The 22,290-nt window shown below is 43.9% G+C and overlaps 1 protein-coding gene across 4 annotated transcripts in view; it reads left to right on the top strand.

Moving 5' to 3' along the window:
- TPST1 (tyrosylprotein sulfotransferase 1) overlaps positions 1 to 22,290 on the top strand; it is a 121,453-nt gene that overhangs the window by 49,993 nt on the left and 49,170 nt on the right. The gene's annotated exons all lie outside the window — the stretch shown is intronic.

Here is a 22,290-nt window from a genome sequence, read left to right as displayed (position 1 = left end):
CCCTCGTGACTCTGTTCTTCTCATTCACGTCTGAACGTTTTTGTAAATTAAGGCTGTTAGTTATTGTCCTTTAGTGTTAAAATATCAGGTATTGTCCTTTAGTGTTAAAATATCAGGTGTTGACATAGAGAGGGTGCCTAGAAAATACTGTGACCCATAGAATCATGGGATCTTTTACACCTGGAGAGAACCTTAGAGATTATTTAATTCAGTTCCTTATTTTTATTAGGAAGGACACAAGTCCAGTCATACACTTTGGCCAAGTTGGGACCAGAAGCCAGGTCTCTTGTCTTCTAGTCTTGTTCTCTCTTCCATGCCATGAAGTCTTTCTGGAAGGATTACTTCAAAGACCCAGCATCCTCTGCTCTTGATTCTTTGAAAAGCTTGCGAATTCCTTTTTTAAAAGACAGCCCCAGATTTCAGTCTTTTCTACACTGGAGAAAGCTGCTTAGAATCTAAATCCTCTTAGAGTCATGACAGTTTGCCTCCTTTCTTAATGAGGTGACCATCAAAGGGTTCTTGGCTTGCTCAGATAATGTTATGGTGCCTTGGGATTCCCTAGGTTGAATCCATAAGAAAAGAAGCAATTTAAAAAATGTACACCGCGTCTCTAGCCACTCTCAGTGCCCTCGGGGGACACGGTTGGCACTCGCTAAATTTCAGTTTTGAAATGGCCAAAAACCAGAGGGCGCATTGATTGTTAATGGTGATCAGCTGGCTGCTTACTTCTAGCTTTGGGTTACTGATTGTTAGAAATGATTAGAAATCGTCACTTGAGTGGCTCTAGGTCATAACTGTCAGATGGAGGAGATTGACCCCTCCAGAGTCACGGACTTTAAGGCAATTCAAACCGCTTTGTATTTTCCTAACAAAGTAGAACTCTGTCTCTCCGTGCCTGGTTTTCAGCACAAGGGGGCTCAGAGGGCAGGTTTTCTCAACATAAGAAGATTATCATTGCCCTAGACCCATTTGGTCGTCTTCATGTAAATGTAGAATCCGAGTTTCCTTTGCAGGAGCAAAAAATGTGCTCCCGTTCAAATGCAGAAAGCAGAAGGAAAACACCTTACCCTTCAGTGGAGTCATCGTATTTATTGATACCAATGATAAAATATAGCACCTGATTCCTCCCTTTCAGGATTGGGCAGATGGAAACTCCACTGGGGAAGGCCGTGTCCTAGAACCTCAGAGCTAGAAAAGACAGAGATTATCTATTTCTTCTGTGTCTGGACAGAGCCCCCTTCACATCAGTTAGTATGTGCCCATTCAGTCTCCTCTTAAAGATCACACTCTGCAGTCTGCTTTCAGACAGGGACAATTAGATTTCTCCCTGACTTTCACCCATTGCTTTTAGACCTGTCACTAGGTCCAGGAAAATCAGTCCTTGCCAGTTCTTCAGACATTTGAAGATAGTAGGGATGTCCCCCACACCCCAGCTCTCCCTTTCTTCTACCTTCCCCTACCAGAGTCTCCTGTTTTCCAGGCAAAACTCCCCTAAGTCCTTTGACTGATTTGGTCTGCAGTCTTGTCATTCTCTGAAGGCCAGGAAAGCACAGCCAGTCAGTGTCTCAGGCAGGATTGGAACCCAGGTCTTCCTGACTCCAATTCCAACTCTCGCTCCATTCCATTACCTTGCACCTATCCCAGTATTTCCTCCTTAGGCCAGTTAGGGACCGCATTGTGGGGTGCCGAGGGGGGTGGAGGCTGAGTTTAGACTTTAGTCCACAGACACTGCTGAGGCGTAGAAGGGTTCCGAGAAGAGTACTGGGTGGCAATGTGGTTCTTTGAGAAAGCCAGTCTGGCAGAGGTGGGTGGGCCGTACCAGAAGGAGGAGGGAGAATCATGGAGACAAGGCTCGTGGTGGCAGTGCAGGGGCTGGCTTGTGGCGATGCTACGGTGCCCACCTGCCTTCAGTCTTTGCCTTCTTGCTTGCTCCTCCACATGGCTGTCAAATGGATGGGCCTAAGTCACAGATCCGGCTTTTAATTCCCCATCATCTCCATTCTGCATTCCTGTCAAACTGGCCCCCCTGCTCTTGTCCATATGGTTCAGTCAGGCTCCTGTTCTCCCTCTGATGCTATGCCTTGGCACAGGCTGTCCCTTCTTCCTAGAATGGTCTTCCTCCGTCCTCTGCCCCGTTGGTTCCTCATCTTCCCTCAGAGTCCAGTTCCTCCAGGAGCCGGCTCCTCCAGGAGGCCTCTTCTGGTCTTCCTGCTGGTTAGGTCTCTCCCCACAAGAATGGTTTTCCATTTACTCTTTTTTTTTTTTTTTTTGTGAGGGGCAATGGGGGTCAAGTGACTTGCCCAGGGTCACACAGCTAGTAAGTGTCAAGTGTCTGAGGCCGGATTTGAACTCAGGTCCTCCTGACTCCAGGGCCAGTGCGCTATCCACTGCACCACCAGCTGCCCCTCTATTTACTCTTATAGATTGTGTGTATAATCTGTGGATACGTTTTCCTCCTTTAGGGCAGGAACTATTTGGTTTTTGTCTTTGTATACGGTGTCTGACATATAACAGGCACTTGATAAATGTTGTTGAATTATATTGAAAGAGATAAACTCCAGAAATATTGAGAAGGAAGAATTAATAGGTGACTGGACACAGGGTAGCAGAGAAGGAAGAGAATGATGGAGACATTAGAAAGAAAACACAGCGAGAAACTGAATTAGGGAATGAGAGAGAGACAATGAGTCAAATTCAGTGTGTCTAAAACCTTAGGGATCAGGGTGAAATCTGTCTAAAAATCATCCAGCAGGCCCTTGGGTTTTGGGGACTGAGCCTTGGAAAAGAGGTTAGGGCTGGAGATAAATACTGCGGTGTTATCCACATGGAGGCAATAGTTGACCCTATGGGAGTGAATAATATCTCAAGGGGGAGATGGTATAGCGAGAGAAGAGGAAAGGAGGGGGTCATAGACAGAACCTTAAGGAACTCATATTTGGGGGTCAAGGAGAAGAACTAGTGAAGAAGATTGAGAAATCTCAGCTGGGGATGGAGGAGGAGAACCAGCGTAGCTGACCCAGGATCACAGAAGTCAAGGCAAAGGAGTCAGCAGTGTCACACACTACAGAGACGCCCAGAGGGATGAGGACTGAGAAAGGCTATTGGATTTGCCCATTGTTCATTTGTGATCTCTAAGAGAGTTGTTTTGTTTGTTTGTTTGTTTGTTTTGGTGAGGCAATTGGGGTTAAGTGACTTGCCCAGGGTCACACAGCTAGTAAGTGTTAAGTGTCTGAGGCCGGATTTGAACTCAGGTCCTCCTGACTCCAGGTACGGTGCTCTATCCACTGCGCCACCTAGCTGCCCCAGAGAGTTGTTTTAATAGAATGTTGAGGGTTGTGAGAGGAGTGGGTAGTGAGGAAGTCAATGTAGTGGGAAGAGAGTATTTGAGAAATGTATAGGAAAGGAAGCAGAGGAAACAGGAAAAGGATTGGAAAGAGCAACAAAGTTAATTGGATATTGATAAAGGGAGCCATCTTGGAAAAGTAGATAAACTTTTCCCAAGAGGACCTGTTTTTTCACACGCAGGTCAAATTACTAAGATCTTTTCCTTACCTGCCCTTTCCAATAAAATTTTCTTTTAGTGCAATTTCCAGGAGCTTTGGGTCCCCTGCTATATTGTAGATAGAGCTGGTGTGGGCTCTCCCTGTAGTGATTCAGGCTGCGGCCTGTTCACACCTTTTATTCTGTGTGTCTGCTTTGTGCCCCTGTCCTTCCAGAATTATCCAGTGTCTCATGGGGGCTACTCATCTTTATTCCTTGCTCTTGCTCCATGACCTCAATGCTGTGTTTGCTTTGTTGACTCTAACTCATTACCGTTGGTATACCCTAGCCTTTTTTATGCCCACCACATGTCTCCAATGTCTTTTGGGTGACTTTGCACTTTTGATTCCTTGAAGATAGTAGTATTCCAGCATTTGGCTTTTTGAATGGTATGATATTAAATCCTGAGGGTTGGTGCAGGCAAAGGCTATTAGCTGTCTGATCCTTCTTTTCTCCATACCCCCTCTCTCCCTTTCCTCCCCAAAGAGTGCTACTTCTGATATCATTAGGGAGAGCATATTTTCTACCCATTTGCTCATGGCATAGATGTGAGCTTGAACATCAAGCACTCAATTGATTAAAATATTGAAGGGATGAAAAGGTTATTGAAAAGGCTTGTGAGTCACCAGGAATACGGAGTTTCCAGAGCACTAACCCAACCCAAGAGCTTTGCTTAGCCAGTAAATACCTATTATTATCTGGAAAGCTTCCAGAGGAGGGTTATAAAATTGATTTAAGGTTTGCTTGCCTAGAGCAATAATTCTGGCTGTTTACTGGATACAGTGTTGGATTCCCTGATCCTTTATCACCCCACCCCACCAAGGGACTGTGTTGTATTTTAAAGACATTAAAACGAGTTTGCTTTGAGAATTGAAAAATGTTGAAAAATTTCAACATTCCTGAAATAATTAGAAGCACCCTGAATCTTACAGCATCCGTGTTCAAGGATGGTCGAAGCTGAGTTATGTGCAGTTTGGAATGTGTATCTATGAACCTTTTTCTCCAAAATGGTCCCCTATCTGTTATTTGAACACAGAGAACAGAACAGAGTTATAGAGCAGGAAAGAACTGGAGATTTAATTTAATTCAACTTCCCTTATTTGACAGGTCATGGCATCATAGAATTTAGAGGTTAAGGAAAAAGACTTGTCCAATCTCCTTATCTTAGAGAGGAAAAACTTGAGTCCCACAGAGGTGGAATGACTTGCCCAGGGTCTCCCAGGGACTAAATCACAGAGGGAGGTTTTGAATCCAGGTCATCTGATGCCAAATGCAGAGTTCTTTCCACTATTTCACACTGTCCAAAAGACGGTCTGGATATACAACTTTATTGTGTACACACAGTTGGAGAAATCTATTCTCTTCTTGGGCCAAATGGACAAAATGATGGACTACAAGTGGAGAGAAATATAATGACTGATTATGTAACATTGAAAGAGGGGAGCAGGGACGGCTACATGGCGCAGTGGATGGAGCACTGGTCCTGGAATCAGGAGGTCCTGAGTTCAAATTCGGCCTCAGACACTTAACACTTACTAGCTGTGTGACCCTAGGCAAGTCACTTAACCCCAATTACCTCACCAAAAGAAAAAAAGAAAGAAAGAGGGAGCAGTAATTCTGGACAGTTAGGATACCAGATTGCTTTCTACAAAGTTGTTCCCATAGCATCATATGGTATAAAGGGAAATTGAGGTCATCTCATCTAATTCCCTTCATTTTCTAGATCAGGAAACTGAGACCTGAAAGCAAGAGCAGCTTCCACAAGGCCACACACAGTCAGTAAGCAGCAGAACCAAGATTCAGACTCAGATCTTTTGATTCCACATCTAGCACTGATGACAAATGCCTTTGATCTGTCTTCTTTGAGAGTCTCACGTGCATTCTCAGTGCAGTCCTTTTTGTAGGGGCAAGAGGGAGATCTCACGCTTAGCGAGTCCACACTGAAGGCAGTCCTCTGTCCCTTTGTCCTCCTTTTGTACTCCCCCAGCCCGAGTCCCTCTTCTTCCCCTCATCCATATCTGCCAACTGTATCACCACATACATGGTCAACGGGTGCTTACCCTTTGTTATCACATATCTCTAGTCAGTGCCCAACAAGCAGATTGATTGTGCGCCATCTTTGTTTCATCCTGTGATTGGTGGCAACATTTCCAGGGCTGACCAGCCCAGCCTGTCCTTCTGCTTGTTACAGTAAGCAGTCATACCTCATGAAAAAACCACTGGCATTCACTTTGGAGGTATTCCTGTGGCTTCTTTGGTCTCCGATGATTCAGCAGACCTAGAGGATTCGATGGCTTTTAGGAGCCCGGGCATCTGCAGAGCTGTGCAGATCATATTTTGACTGTTATTTTGGTGGGGGGCAGGTTGTATCCTGTTATCATTCTTGAGCCTTCCCTAAACTGTTTCCATTTAACGGCTGTAGCAATCATGAATCATAACCAGTATCTTCATGACTTGATAAGAAATGAGTTAAGCACATGCAGGCACTTCCTTTCTTATCTGGATAATTGGTTTTCAGAGTGTCCCTTTGCACCAAGGCTGAATTTGTGCTCCAAGCATTGATTTTTCCTCCTGAGCTGACTCTGTAATGAATGCAGGGAGGCTGGTGCTGCAGTGAATAGCATCTCATCCCTTAATCCTGTCAGCCTAGCCCTGGAGATATGGGTCTGAACCATGGACAGTGGATGTAGTCACTTTGCCCCAAGAGGCTAATGCTTCTTTGGCCGAGGTCATTGCTAAGTCAGAGGGGGTTCTAGGGCTCCTCCACTAGCAGTGGGAAAAGGTAGGGATCCAGTTGAGTCACAAACTCCCCATTTACCCCAAACCAGATCTGAACTTCTGGGATGACCTTGAAACTACTCTGAATTCCCAGGGATCTCTCAAACCAGGGGGGATCCAGGCCTGGCTGAAATAAATCAGATCCAAACCCATATTCCCAAGAATTAAGATGGAGCTGAATCAGCTAGGCCAAAGGATGCATAGTAAGAGCTTAGTCGCCTTTACATTCAACCGCCTTGCTTTGTCCCCATTGGTTATTTTGTGGGATGACTGGACTCCTCTAATTTGGACTTTGTTACAGTGCCCAGTGGGACAGGTAGGTGGTGCAGTGGATAGAGCCCTGGGCCTGGAGTCAGGAAGACCTGAGTTCAAATTTGACCTCAGACACTTATTAGCTGTGTGACCCTGGACAAGTCATTTAATCCCTGCTTGCCTCAGTTGCCTCATCTATAAAATGGGCTAGAGAAGGAAATGGCAAATAACTCACATATCTTTGTCAAGAAAACCCCAAATGGGGTCACGAAGACTTAGATGTGACTGAAATGACTGAACGACAGCAATATAGTAGCCATTAGCAGCAGATGAATTGCCAGTCAATATTCTCCCAGTCCACTTACAATTAGTTATCAGGTGGTACAAAAATCACCAAATTAGGATGATACTGCCTCTCTGATTAAGTTACCTATTACCAACTAAGCTCACTCTTGTGCGCATGAGTGTAATTTCAAATTGCATTGTCATGTTGAAGTCCATATGAAATTTCTGTTGATTTTTTTATGAACTCTTTCTATCAGTTACTTTTCAAATGAAACATTTCTGCTTGTGTTATATGTAGTCCATCCCCCTAATGCCTACTTATTTTGAATAGCATTTTAAGATGATTCAGACATCGTAATTTTCCAGCCATTTAGAAGTGAGGCCTGGTTAGACTCCATCAGGAGGCCTTGAGCCCTTGACCCTTAGACCTTGTTCTTGAGATTTCCTTTTCTTCTTTTTTTCTTTTTTGCTTTGTGACAAACAGTTGAGATTCTCTGGACCTTGGTCAAGGGTTCTTAACTTGTCTATGGACAGATTTCAGGGAGAACATGAACTTGGATAACATCTTTATTTTCACCAGCCTCTAACTGAAGTTTTACATTTCCTTCAATTATTTAGAAACATGACCCTGAACAGGGATCTGTGGCTTTAGCAGACTGCCCAAGGGCTCCAAGGCCCTCTGGTATGGGAAGGCCCTGAATCTGTGCCTTATGACTAGCTCACTGCTGAAGGCCTCTGCTAGCTCCGAAAGTCCATGTTCTGTGGGATTGGTCCAAGAGCAGCTCTCCTTTCAGCCTGCCAGATAAAACGGCATTTTCAGAGGCTGGCTCCAGTGTTTCCCCATTAGGGTTTGCTCTCTTAAATCCAAAGAGAATCCCTTGAGTTTCAGCCAGTGAGTGTATGACAATAGGTATAGTCTGTTGTTTTTTCCCTTACCCATATGCTGAGGGAAGCCTTGGATGCAGAACAACAACAACAACAACAACAATTGCATCTGTGTGCAAAGCACTTCACAAATATTATCTCATTGGATCTTCACTACAGTCCTGAGAGGTCGGGGCTGTTATCACCATCCCATTTTACAGAGGAAACCGAGGCAAACAGAAGTGACGTGACTTGCCAAAGATCATATGGCTAGCAAGTATCTGAGGCTAGCTCGGACGCAAATTAGATCCGGTGTATAATTGGAAGTGGAATTAGAATGGGACGCGTTTGAAGGCCTTTACATGGCAGGGAGATTAGACTTCTGGAGGGCGGCATTAGAATCAGTGTCAAGAAGTTGCAGAGAGGGGCAGCTAGGTGGCGCAGTGGATAGAGCACCGGCTCTGGATTCAGGAGGACCTGAGTTCAAATCCGGCCTCAGACACTTAACACTTACTAGCTATGTGACCCTGGGCAAGTCACTTAACCTCAATTGCCTCACTAAAAAAAAAAAAAAAAAAAAAGTTGCAGAGAGGTAGATTCTGGCTCCATAGAAACAGCTTTTTTTTTTTTTTTGGATAAAGAGTTTTCTAAGAACCTTCTGCTAACCGGAGCTGTCCAGTAGTGACCTAGGCTGCCTCCTGAACCAGTAAGCACCCATGATAGGAGATGCTCAAGGAAGGACTGGACCTTTGCCAGAAATGCCCTCAGGCTATTCTTGTACTGGCTGCACTTGCAGCCTGGATGACTTCAGGCCCTCCCATACTATGATTCTGCAGACAGAAAACAGCTCGAAGACTCCCAGAGGCTCCCTACTTTTCAGAGTCAAGTACCAACTAGTTAAACTTAGTGTGTAGATTGACGGACATCTACTTATTCATAACAAGTGTCTGTTGTCTGTTGTCCCTGAGCACAGTGTTGTTCTAGTTGCATCTGTTATTTGCTGTGGCTGAATACTCCTTTGAGAAACAGACAGCCAAACTCCTGTCTGGTACTTAGGATTTTTATATGAATTTTCCTCTGGTTATAAATCCCATTTCATATGTGACATGTCAGTTGACCTGAAAATATATTAACAACTAGAAAGGTTGTAAAATGATACCATTTTAGAGAGCATTGAGTTCCTAAGAGGTGCACTTCATTACCACTCCAATGAGGTTTATGGTTAGGCCTTAGAAAATAAATCTGACCTGGCATTTATCAAGCGTGCCAAGCCTTTTAGACAAGATGTTATCTCTTGTTGGTCCATTAATTCTAATGATCTTTTGATGAAGAATGGAAAGCCAGGTGCACTCATATTTTCAGCAAAGCGCGTGGTTTCAGTTCCTCTTGCCCCTGACTTCTCTGTCCCAAGCTAGAATTTCTTCTTATGACTGCAATTGTCGTGAAAATTTCCCTAAAAGGCACCCCACACTAGTAGTCAAACAGCAATCTAACCTGTTGTAATCTAATGGTACTAAAGAATTCTGTTTTAAAGTTTGGCAGTAATGCTTATATTCATATAAAATGTCGGATACATGTACTAAAATGTACATGTGCATGGAAGTAAAGGGAAGGCAGTATCGTTTGGTTAGGGCACCTAGGTGGCCCCTAGTGCACAGAACAGTGGGCCTGGAGTCAGGAAGACCTGAGTTCAAATCTGGCCTCAGACCCTTGTTAGCAGTGTGACCCTGGGCAAGTCACTTTACCCAGTTTGCCTTCATTCATTGGGGAAGGAAATGGGAGTCATGAAAAATTTGGCAACAGTAAAAGGTTATGTATGCCTATTTTATATACCTATATACCTGGGGTCACCTAAACATTTCTCTGGTGAAAAGAGGTCATGAGGGAGAAAAGTTTAAGAAGCCCTGCTCTAATTCAGCCCTCTCATGTTTACAGATGAAGAAACTGAGGCCCAGAGAGATGAAATGATTCAGCCAAAATGTCCCGCTTCTCAGTCTGTGTTTGTAGGGGGACATTGAGCAAAATATTGTAATTACCTAAGACAGAGGGCTGAGTGGGACTGATTGGGTGGGCATTCCCCATTAAAGGGAGCTCTGCTTAGCACTGAGGGAGACTGTGTCTCCATCTAGTATAAACTCAATATACATACAAACTCACCCTTTTCAGGGGCTGCACTCATATTTTCACAAATCAGGACTCTTCCTCTACCTGTGTTCAGTGTTCACTATTTTAGGGAATCACTTTCCATTTTAATTCTGTATTTGAATGGAATCCTTTGTGCCCACTATTTGGGTGCTTCAGTCTGTATGGCATAGAAATAGACTCTCTAACACCTGCCTTCTGTGGCTAGGCCATGGCACACTTTGCAAAGCTCGGCTTGATCACTCCTAAGTCCTTCCTCTGTTAGCATTTCATTCATCACCACCTCCCTACTTAAAATCAAATTTTATATCTGGCACCATCCATCCCACTCTAAACATTGCATAACTTGATGCTTTCTTCATCTGCTGCAGAGAAAAGATCATAACTACTTATGGCAAAAACACCATCTTTCCCAAACATGTGAATTGTAGAATCTTGTCTGGCTGCCACAAAAGTGACATATAGTCCATGTGGAGGGGGCTGTGAATATTAATATTACAATGGGAACAATACTGAGATATCCAAGAACAAGATGGATTCAGTGATGGATATGTACGGGGATTGGGGGTTCCTGGTTGGTGGGGGGAGAGGCGGATACCTAGGATGGGGACACTGGGCTGGGGCAGACCAGGAGAGGGATGAAGGGAATGGCGCTCTTGGGTTCAGAAAGTGGGGAACAGAGTGCTTACTCTCAGTTGCACTGCTTCCTGAGTGACAAGTGGGGAAAAAGAAAAGAGGAAGGTTGGTAGCAGGCGGCAGCTGAGCAGAGTGCCTGGTGCCCAACACAGAATCAAATTTAGGGAATTTCTCTGGGCAGAGTGCAAGGGCATTCCTCGGCAGGAGTTTGGGGGCCTTCGGGGGAAGTATTTTCAAAGTAGAATTGAGGCCTCCCAGTCCAAACTAGAAACGAGGCTGATCAGAAAAGGGCCTCATTTCTTACTGGTCACGGCAGCTGAGAAAGAGGGACCCCTCACCTTGGGCCTTGCCCTTACAAATTCCCCTCCATCTCCATGGTACACAGTTTGAGCATCTCAGAGTATCCACTTGGGTCTCCCTCATTAGACTATAAGCTTCTTGGGGGCAGGGGCCAGTTTGGTTGTGGTTTGTTTTTCTCAGTGTTTGGCACACAGTAAGGGCTTAGCCAAGATGTGCTGGCTGAGAAAAAGAAAAGAAGGTAGGGTTAATGGGAAAAGATCACTTCACATGGGCTGTGCCAGGGGGATTGGCCTGGGAGTGAAGAAGCTTCGGTCCTGCTCCTGGCGCCTTTACAGCTGCTCTGACCCTTCACTCTCTGTCTGACGCTGTTTTCTTTACCTACCCCATGGCTGTTGTGAGGAATGTGCTTTATAATTTGTAATATATTTCTGTATATAATATATGTAACTGAATGAATGTAATTTGGAGGCTCTAATGTTTTATCAGAGGACAGTCAGGAGACACTGTGAAGAGCTCTAGGCCTGGAGTAAGGAAGACCTGAAGTAAGGAAGACCTGAGTTCAAATCTGGCCTCAGACACTAGCTGTGTGACCCTTGACAAATCACTTCAACTTGTTTGCCTCAGTTTTCTCATCTGTCAAATGAGCTGGAGAAGGAACTGGCAAACCACTCTTTGCCAAAAAAACCCCAAATGGGATCATGAAGAGTTGGACATGACTGAAAAATGACTGAACAACAATGTTTCATTGTGCCATGGAGGTGGGGTCCAGGGTAAGGTAGATTCTATAATAATGGAAAGATGTCAATATGGGCCTGACAATAGACTATCCACTTTCTGAGGGCCAGCCTGCTTAAATATGGAGATCCTTGTTCCACAGTAGGCTGGTCATTTGGTGATGGATTCTTTGACCTCAGCAAACCATGAAACAAAAGTATAAAATGGCTCTTGGTCCCTTCTATTTCTGTAGTGATAGTGGCAGAGCTAGAGAAAAGAGGATAGAGGCTACTAAGAATCACACCATTTAAAAATATATATACACACATTAACTTAACTCTTGGTATCCAAAATCTGGGATCCTTGTCCAGTGGCCATCAAGTGGACTTAGCATCAGAGACACTCAATTTGCTTGGTCTTTTGTCTGGAGGACAAAAGGAAGTTATAGTTAAATAGAAGAATTCACAGGATCTCCTTGAAGAGGCAAAAAAAAAGGGCAGAGGTGCAGTTGGTTTCACTGTACTTTCTAAGGCATCAAAGGACAACACAAGACAGGATCTTATGGGACATGTGGTTGTCCTGAATTTCAAGTGCGTTTGACAATCATTTGTAAAAAGACCATCATCAAGAGAATTGCATCTTATGTGATGTTTACTGCAGAGGGTGAGGGGGTGAAGGAGCTCCCTGAAGAACCCTATAAGACCCTCAACTTAAACCAACACATACCTTAATGCCTGGTGACTTCAGTGCAAACAATGAGATGGCAAAAATCACATATAAAAACACAGCTCAGATATAAGAAATGAGAGGAACCAAAGGCTTATAGCAGTGACTTCAAACTCAGTAGAAATGGGGGCCACTGAACCATATGGATGGACCCACGCAAGCTGCATATCGGCTTATTTTTAAATGTAATATTATGTATGTTTTATAGTGCTTTTGTTATAATATATGTATGGTTTCATAATATAATAATGTGGTATTCTTTTGTTAAATACTTCTCAATTACATTTTAATCTGGCTCATGGTACCCTTGGGAGTGCTGTGGGCCACACGCAGTATCTGACACATCTGGCTTATACTGTACAATGTCCTGGATCAAATATTGAGGAGGAGGAGACCAGCAGGCTGGACTGTCCTTGGGAAAGTGTGTAGTGATGCTGATGGCCCCTGAAGCAAAGACCTGTCTTTGTAATTTCAACATTTTACCAAAGATGCTGCCAGGCCATAATTCATTGAATACCAACCCCAGTCTCCAAAGGAAGAAAGGCATATGCTTCCCAAGGCTTGGTAGAAAGATACGTGGAAAGTTTGAGTAGCTGGTAACATACTGGGTGTCCCCGACATCCTGAAGCTGTTTTAAACTTTAGTAGCGTAATAGTAACTAATTAGTAATGCTAACAAAGTATTGCATGGGAGGAGCACCCTATCAGACGGCATTGGAGATGTGTGTCCAGAAAAGGAGGGACGACGCCGTGAAAGCAAGCAGCAGATAGCAGCAGATAGCCCAAGTCCTCCCGCAGTATCTACGCAGTGTTGAGTTTCAGAGGAAGGTCTCTAGCATGTTGGTGAATCCCCTGTGGAATGTTTATGGGAGGTTGATGACCCGAGTAGAAGAGGACAGGGCACCGTCTGCATGGGTGGAAAGAGATGGCAGATTCATTGGCTGCCGTGTTCTTCATGTGTAAATGTGAGTGACCATCATGTTCAAAGAATGGTGGGGTTGAAAGGACACCAAGAGATCGCCTTGTCCAGATCTCTTACCTTTTAGATTGTGTATGAGGCCACGCGGCCAGCGAGTGACCGCACTAGGATATGTTAGAATCTGTCCTTTGGGTTTCCATGCCTTGGATCCCTCCGCTGCCCTGTGCTTCCAGAGCCTGTTTTGTTTGTGCCCTGGCCTAGGTGAGGTCCTTGAAAGTCTCCTTCAAATTCTCTGTGACGCAGGGTCACCACCATCTTTGTACCCAGAGCGAGATCTGTGCCCTTTCAACAGTTGACAGCGTGTCTGACATGGCCCATGAGAAATGAAGTGGAAAAAGTCAGGAATCCTCGGAGTGCGAGGAAATGACCTCGGATTCTTTGGTTCGAATCAGCAGAAAAATGCCTGGAAACTGGGAAGGAACTGGGGGAGAGCCCAGGGAGCCACCTGGCCATGGCCCAGGGCTGACCGCCACCCTGCTGGGCAGGTGGACAGTGGCCGCTACCTCTCACATCGTTCTTTTGTTCTCTTTGCTCCCTCATCAGTCCTCTACATCTAAACCCTAAGTTTAAAATCTTCTTCAAAAGCAGAACATGGCAATTCTTCCTAAGTCTCTCAGGTGAAGAGGGAGGGATGATTCTGTCATTGTGCAGGGGCGGGGCTCCAATCTGATTTTGTTTTGTAGGGAGGCACATGAAATCTGACCCTCCCCATTCCTCTTCTTTGACCTGAACTTCTTGTAGTAACTGAGGAAAAATGCATTGCTAAGGGGTGGCTAGGTGGTGCAGTGGATAGAACACCGGCCCTGGAGTCAGGAGGACCTGAGTTCAAATCCGGCCTCAGACACTTAACACTTACTAGCTGTGTGACCCTGAGCAAGTCACTTAACCCCAATTGCCTCACTAAAAAAAAAAAAAAAAAAAAGAATGCATTGCTGCCTCAAGTCCTTCTAGGAAGATGTCCTTGGCTTTGACCATCTAATGGCATGTGATTAACTCAGGAAGGAATCCCCTTCTGTTCTGTTCTTGTTCCCTTCTCCTCTTCCTCTCTTCCTCCCTCTTTCCATCTCTCTCTCCTCTCCCCTTTTTTCTTCTTCTCTCTCTGTCCTCCTCTCTTTTTATTTCCATCTGTCTTTCTCTGTGATGTCAGTCAAATATTAAGTGTATAATATGTGGAGGGTACTGTGCTAGGGGCTGACAGTGCCAAGGCAATATCGAAGCAATTCATTATCTTCCAATGGGGAATGTGGCATGAATGTAAATACATATAATTTAGGAAACAGTGAGAGGACAAAGATGGAAAATGTTGAGAGGGTGTTAAGGAAGGCTTCACAGAGGGAATGGTGCCTTCTGAGCTGAGCCTTGAAGGAAGAGAAGTCCAAAAGGCAGAGATGAAAGTGTAATTCAAACACAGTGGGTGTCTGGGGCAGAGGCACTGAGTCTGGAGAGCGTGTGCTGTGTCTGAGGAACATGAAGAAGTACAACTGCTCTGCCATTCACAGTGTGTAAATGAATGGAGGAAACGTGCCAAGCACTGAACTCAATGCTGGGCTACAGAGATAAAAGCAAGACACCCCCCTGCCCTCAAGGAGCGCATACTCTAATGCCTAGGTACCGGGAATGGGAAAGGCTTGGGGGTCCTAAGAGTGCAACAGTGGGGTGAATGGCAAGGTCCGTGGGCTCTTAGGTCAGATGATGGTGTCCAGGAGCCTAAAGGGCAAAGCAGCAGGGCAGAGGGTAAGCCTAGAAGACGTTAGGGCACAGTGGTGGGGCTGAGGCTTCTCCATCTCGCCTGAGGATTGCAGTGGGTGACTCACGACTCATCCAAAGAATGTAAGTGGCCATATCCACCCTGTAGAGAAGGGAGTGATGCAACAGAAGGCTAAAAAGAGAGGATGGCGCCATGTTGTTAAGCCTTTAAACGCCAGGATAAGAAGTTTCTAAGGCAGCATAGGATGCTGAAAAACACCAACACTGACGCTGGAGAAAGAAGACCTGGGTTCAAATCCTGCCTTGGACACTACCTATGTTACCTCGGGCCTGTCATTTGACTTCTCCGTACCTTAGTTTTCTCATCTGTAAAAAGAGGGGGGTAGACTACATCACCTCTAAGGCCCTTTTTAGTACTAGGTCTGTCGTCCCATGTTTCTGTCCCCCCATGCTCCCAGCTCCTGAAGGTTTTCGTATAGTCAAGCCAACAAGCACTTGTTAACCCCTTATGATGTTCCAGGCACCGTGCAAAGCGGCGAGAATGCAAATGCAAGCCAAAAGAGAGACTCGTGGAGCTTCCGTTCTAACGGGGTGGGCAGCATGTGAAGAGTTACCTCAGTAAGGGTGGGGAGAAATTACCTGCACAGGGGAACGGTCGAGAAAGTCCACCAGGGAATGGAGACAAGGCTGGCCCGGCTGCTTTCCTACATGGGGAGATTCTGGGAAGAAGTCGCCCATCGTAGGAAGGTGCCTGAGGGGCAGCATGTAATAAGAGTGTCTGTCCCGTGTGAGAAGTCCAGGGGCAGAGTGAATTGAGGATCTGGGAAGAACCAGCCAATGAGAGGAAGAAGAAGGGAAGTGGCATGGTCAAATCTGTGTCATGGTAAGAATACTTAGGCGGTTCAGGAGAAAGGAGCCCAGAGGACAGTGGTCTAGGTGATAGATGGGAGGGCCTGGGGGTGGGGTAGCTGCAAATGAAAGAGGAGACAGATGTGGGGGGGTGTTTTAGAGACACGACAGGTGTTAGTAACTGATGCTTTTACTAAAAAGGCATTAGTAACCAATACCAACGGACAATTTCTTGATCATATAGAAAAGACCAAATACCACATATATTTTAACATTTAACATTAAAAAATTTTAATTCTGAGTTTAAAGATTGACAACAATATACTCTTTGTCTCCATCTGAAGCTCTTTGTATATTTATTAAACTCCCTTGTCTTCGGGGGTCTTTGTTTAGTTTTCTGTTGTTGTTACCAATATATATGTTATTAGTTTTCACTTGCCTTATTTTACATCACTTTTTATATGAAGGTCATTTCCTGGAGCAGCTAGGTGGTGCAGTGGATAGAGCACCGGGCCTGGATTCAGGAAGACCTGAGTTTAAATCGGGCCTCAGACATTTGACACTTACTAGCTGTATGACCCTGGGCAAGTCACTTAACCCTCATTGCCCTGCCCCCCCAAAAAAGTAATTTCCCATTTCCCTACATTCTCCATATTTGTCTCATATACACACACATATATACATATATGTATTTATGGTACCCTATGTATATTCTTTTCTTCCTTGAGGAGTAGGTCTTAGCAATATTAATTCCTCATAAATTCTTGATGTCAGAATTTTATCTGATATATTTATGACACATGTTTTCTTTTAGAGATATTTTTTATAATGCAAAATTTTGCTTGTTGAATAAAATCCATTGTTCTTTGTTTCCAATACTTACTTTTATTTTCTATTTGTTAAAAACTTTCCCTCTCTATTGAGAGAAATGCTTCTTCCTTTTCTTTGTGTTTCTTCTTGTCATTTAAAATATTTAGAACATTTATCTAAATCTAATTAGAATTTTAAAAAAGATATGGTTACCCTCCCCCCTTTTGATATCAGCTATCTAGTCTGACCAATGATTTTCTGTATCTTTTTTTAACCTAGTTATTTTATTTTATTTTTTTGGTGAGGCAATTGGGGTTAAGTGACTTGCCCAGGGTCACACAGCTAGTAAGTATTAAGTGTCTGAGACTGGATTTGAACTCAGGTCCTCCTGAATCCAGGGCCGGTGCTCTATTCACTGTGCCACCTAGCTGCCCCTAACCTAGTTATTTTTTAAAAATATCTTTAAACCTTCTCTTTGACTATTTCCTGCAAAAAGTTTTAGGTTCATATTGCCTCTGGAAGAAAAGGAAAATTAAAAAATAATAAGAATCCCTCCTTTTTAGCTCTCCATGCCTATGAAGGAGCAGGAACCTGATAGTTCTGGTCCCACTATCAAATCAGAAGGAAAATCAGGACTAACAGGTACTCTTATGAATAATTTCACATGTGGCTACATCTGTTTTAGAAGAAAGAGTAAATCTGATATGCAATAACGCTTCCTTTTTTCTCATCCTGGTGAAATTGGTTATTTTATATCAGTGGATTTTCTGGATAACTGAAGCATATCCCATTAAATACCAAAATTTTGTATTTGTTCTTTTTTTTTGGTAGAAATCTTGCAAAGGTAGATTGATTACATACTTTTCTGCCTTCTTAAAAAGAACATTCTAAATACAATTTAACCTTTACTTAGTGACTCAGGACCATTATTGTGATTATTTCTTTTTTATTATGAACTCAATAAATATACATACACATGAACATTTCAATCTACAAGGACAAAAAAAGGAAAATAGTTTATGAAACTGTGGACTTCTTTTATTTACAATTTTTCAGAAGTATGTATTACAGGGGCAGCTAGGTGGCACAGTGGATAAAGCACCAGTCCTGGATTCAGGAGGACCTGAGTTCAAATGTGGCCTCAGACACTTAACACTTACTAGCTGTGTGACCCTGGGCAAGTCACTTAACCCCCACTGCCCAGAAAAAAAAAATATATATATATATTACATTCAACATGCTTGTATTCAGCCTGTCCTGCTTATCTTTGTCCCCTTCTGAACTTTTTTCTGCTCTCTAATGTAGTTTTTCTTATTGTTTTGCTGAAACTTTTATCTTTCTTGTCTTCTTTAGTTTTGCATCATTGTCACTACCTATCCATTTCTCCAACTCCCCACACAAATAAAAGGCCTTCGTGGTAACAAATATTGTCGAACAGAAGAAATTTACAGCTTAACTATGTCTGAGAATGTTTGCCTGATTCTGAACCTCCAGGGAAATCACCTCTCTGTCAAGCCATGCTTCTTCATCAATTCTTATGTTGCTATCGTTTGTCATCTGGTTGGTCAGAGTTCTTAAGTCTCAAAGTTTTTTTTCTTTATATCATCATCATCACCACCACCACCACCACTGTATAAATTGTTCCTCTGGTTCTAATAATTTTACTCTGAATGAGTTCAAACGAGTCTTCCAAGGTTTTTCCAAATCCCATTCCACAATTCAGTAAAATTCAGTACATTCATATTCCAAAATTTGTTCAGCCAACCCCCCCACCCCGAGGAAATGAGCACCTGTTTTATTTCTTGATCTTTGCTACAGTAAAACAGCTGCTCCAAATATTTTTTATATATTTGACCCCTTTTCCTCTGTCTTTGACCTCTTTAGAGTATGTTGGTTTTTGTTTGTTTGTTTGTTTTGGTGAGGCAATTGGGGTTAAGTGACTCGCCCAGGGTCACACAGCTAGTAAGTGTCAAGTGTCTGAGGCGGGATTTGAATTCAGGTCCTCCTGACTCCAGGGCTGGTACCTAGCTGCCCCTTCTTTAGAGTACTTTTAAGACCATTGTTATTCAAAGAATTATAGTTCTAGAACTGGAAGGGGTACCAAAGGCCAACCAGTCCAACCCCTTCATCTTACAGGTGAGAAAACTGAGTCCTAGGAAAATGAAGGGATTCGGTCACCTTTGACCAAACTTCCTAGGGTCATCTGGTGGTACCTTTTTCCCCAGTGCAGATCACAACCTATCTGAGGGGACACCTTCACAAGTTGTTCTTTGGAATTTATATTGAAGTATTATAGACGTGTGCACATGTGTGTGCATGCATGTGTGTGTGTGTATGTGAGAGAGAGAGAGAGAGAGAGAGAGAGAGAGAGAGAGAGAGAGAGAGAGACTTTTGCTGAAGGGCTCTGATGCCTTATTGTGATGTGAAGGTAACCCGTGGGCTCTTGAGGGTCATGTCAGCAGAGCTCAGGCTCCAGAAAGGTTTTCCTAAAAGGGCTGGGGGCTTAGTAAACTTTGGAGAAAGGCTCATCATCTTTGCCACTAGCAGATGAGTTGTTTTGTATCATTCCAAACAATAGCTTGTGAAGGTGTCCACCCAGGTGAGTTGTGATTGCCCTTGGGGGAGAGACTGCTGCCAGATGAGATCTTGGACCCTGGGAAGTCTTCCAGAAATAATGTCTGGCTGTGATAGTTTTTCTGAGTCTCCCCCAGTGCTGCACTGCTGTGATGTCTTGCTGCTGCTGTCAATATGTCCTCTTCTAGTAGCCTGTCTTTACCCTCTGATTTATTGCTTCAAGCATCTTGTGGGGTTTGGAAAACAGATCCTGTTTGTTAGAATTGCCCGAAGGGGAAAATGTCTCTAAGGATCAGTACCCCTTGAGTGGAGTCAAGCCAAGTCAGCAAGCTTGTACCTACTATGTGCCAGGCAATGTGATAAGCTCCGGGGATGTAAATAAAGGCAAAACCCAATCCTTGCCTTCAAGGAACCCACAGTCTATTTGTGTAAACACTTTTCACGATGCATTTTTACTGCTCCAAGCTCTCCACTATGTGCTAGATCTCGGGGATTGTCTGACAAGGCACTTCCAGATTCGTGATGTGTTAACGATATCATGTGGCTGTCTTGTTACAGCTAAAAAGTGCACCAGTGTACCACAGGAAAAGAATGAACTCCATCATTAATAGATTTGGGTTCATACTTTGGTTATGAAGTTTGAAGCAGTTGTGAACACCAGCCCCATCTCTCTCTGTCTACCTCGTGATGCCCCCCTTCCCATCCCCATCTGGCCATCAATCTTCCATCAAGCCTCTAGCTGACCCTCCAGAGGCCTTCCCCTGGTGCTTTTAGCCTCAGGAGGCCATCTGCCCATTGTCCTTTGCTTTGCTCCATACCTGCTCCAGCTATGTACTTTGTCAGTCATATACATATTGATTGTGCCTTTTATGACTCTTCTCCAATGTGCGTCACCTCAGGTAACATCTGCCTCTGCTCACGCAGAACTTGCGTTTTTTCTTTGTCTTTCGGGTTGTCTGACCCTTTGGCTCCTCTGAGATTGTGATGAGCCATGATTCATAGCTATATAATCTCACCTGGGGAATAGTAATCAGATGGGCATCTGAAGCAGAAAGCAGCTTAGGACCACCAAATCTAGCCCCATCTCTTTTCCCTCTATTTCATTATATCCATCTGTCTGTAGCCCCTAGTGGCAAACAGACAGAGTGTGATCATTAGACTTTGAGCCCCTTGAGAGCAGGGGGTAGCTTTTGCCTATCTATCTCTGTATCCTCAGCAAAGTGCAGGCACATACTAGGTGTTTAATAAATGCTTGATTTGACTTGGCTCATTCGTATTCTTGGGTGGTGAGGTGGTACAGGGGATAGAACACCAGGCCTGGAGTCAGGAAGACCTGAGTTCAAATCTGGCCTCAGACACTTACTAGCAATGTGACCCTGGGCAAGTCAATTAACTTCTGCTTGTCTCAGTTTCCTCGACTGTAAAATGGGATAATAATAGTACCTACTTTCCAGGGTTGTTGTGAAGATCAAATGAGATAACACGTGTAAAGCACTTAGCATAGTTCCTGGAAGATGGTAAGCTCTTAATAAATATTAGCTTTTACTGTTATTAAATACTTTCTCATTTCTTGGGTCCTTCCAGTTCATTTTATCTGTTTGTACCCAGGAAACCTTTAATGTGTGCATCAGCTATCCTTGTAAGGATTGGACAGAGATGAGAAAGTAGGCAGATGGGCCAATATTGGCTTCAGCTTTAATTGAGCTTTCAGCTATTCTGGGACATTTCTTTTCTTTTGGAAACGTCCACTCTTTCAGATCTCTTTAAAATGAATACCCAAGGGGCGGCTAGGTGGTGCAGCGGATAAAGCACCGGCCCTGGATTCAGGAGTACCTGAGTTCAAATCCGGCTTCAGACACTTGACACTTACTAGCTGTGTGACCCTGGGCAAGTCACTTAACCCCTATTGCCCCACAAAAAATAAAATAAAATAAAAAATGAATACCCAGGTGCTTTTAGAATTGTGTCACCTGCAGCACAGACTCCTGTATCCATTAGCTCAGGCCCAGACCTGCTTTTCCTGGCTGCATGTCCTGAAGTGCCAGTTGCCCTCACCTTCTGTAGTGTGGCAGAGTCAAAATAGGTGGGTCCATTCTCGCCAATAATCAGAATAAATATAGAAATGCGGACAGACCCCTTTCTTTTTCATCTCTTCAGCTTCAGTCGCATCTTCTTAGCTGGTCATTGCATCAAGTCTTTGCAGGACTTTTGTCCTCCAACTGCTTTTCATGGTTTCACAAAGTAATTACGCTTCATAATCTGTCATCCTCTTCAATGTTTTGCATGTTCTTAAACACTTTTAAAAATGGTTTCTACAAAACCCTCTCTGGTATGTTTGCACAGTTTAATGTCTACTCCCTATCTGGATAATTCTTCCATTAGCCAGGCTGCTCTATTGGGTGAATTGGACGTCACTCCTCTTTGAATACATGTTCTAACTCTTTGGTTGTAACTCTTAAGGATTTGGTTTCTTCTGGCAGTTTCTCCCTATCATAACTCAGACCTGTGGTTTGGCAACGTGACTGACTTTAGCATTGAGCAAAGATACATGGGAGGTCTGTAAGAATAATGAATGACTTAAAGGAGTAGCTTGCTCTGAACTGCCCCTCTGGGCCATTCACTAAAACAAATGTGTTTCCCTGGCAAGTCCTTAAGAGATTGACCTGCCACTTTGAAGGGCGAAAAGAAAGGAGATGGAAGTTTTGTTGACTAGAGGTTCTGCCGAGGGATTGACTTGCTTATTAGTAAGGCAATGATGTCATGTGGCTGTTACTTCTATATCCTTCTCAATTAGAGATTGACTCTCCAGCTAGATTGTAAGCTCCCTGGGGCCAGGGACTGTGGTCATAGTTCTTTCATTTCTACCATAATCTCAAGCTCAGTACCAAGTTTGGGGGAGAGTTACCAAGGTAAATAAGACATGAGCCTGGCAATTCATGATCTGGAAGGGGAGAGTGACACATACAAATGACTAAAATAAAAATCATCATAAGGGCATAAGAAGCACAAAGTGGGGGCAGCTAGATGGTGCAGTGGTTAAGCACCGGCCCTGGATTCAGGAGTACCTGAGTTCAAATCCGGCCTCAGACACTTGACACTTACTAGCTGTGTGACCCTGGGCAAGTCACTTTACCC

Source organism: Dromiciops gliroides, chromosome 4 (assembly GCF_019393635.1).
Source record: "Dromiciops gliroides isolate mDroGli1 chromosome 4, mDroGli1.pri, whole genome shotgun sequence".
In the NCBI taxonomy this organism is placed as follows: domain Eukaryota; kingdom Metazoa; phylum Chordata; class Mammalia; order Microbiotheria; family Microbiotheriidae; genus Dromiciops; species Dromiciops gliroides.
Note: the sequence above shows the minus strand (reverse complement) of the source record. Positions and strands in the feature narration are given on the sequence as shown.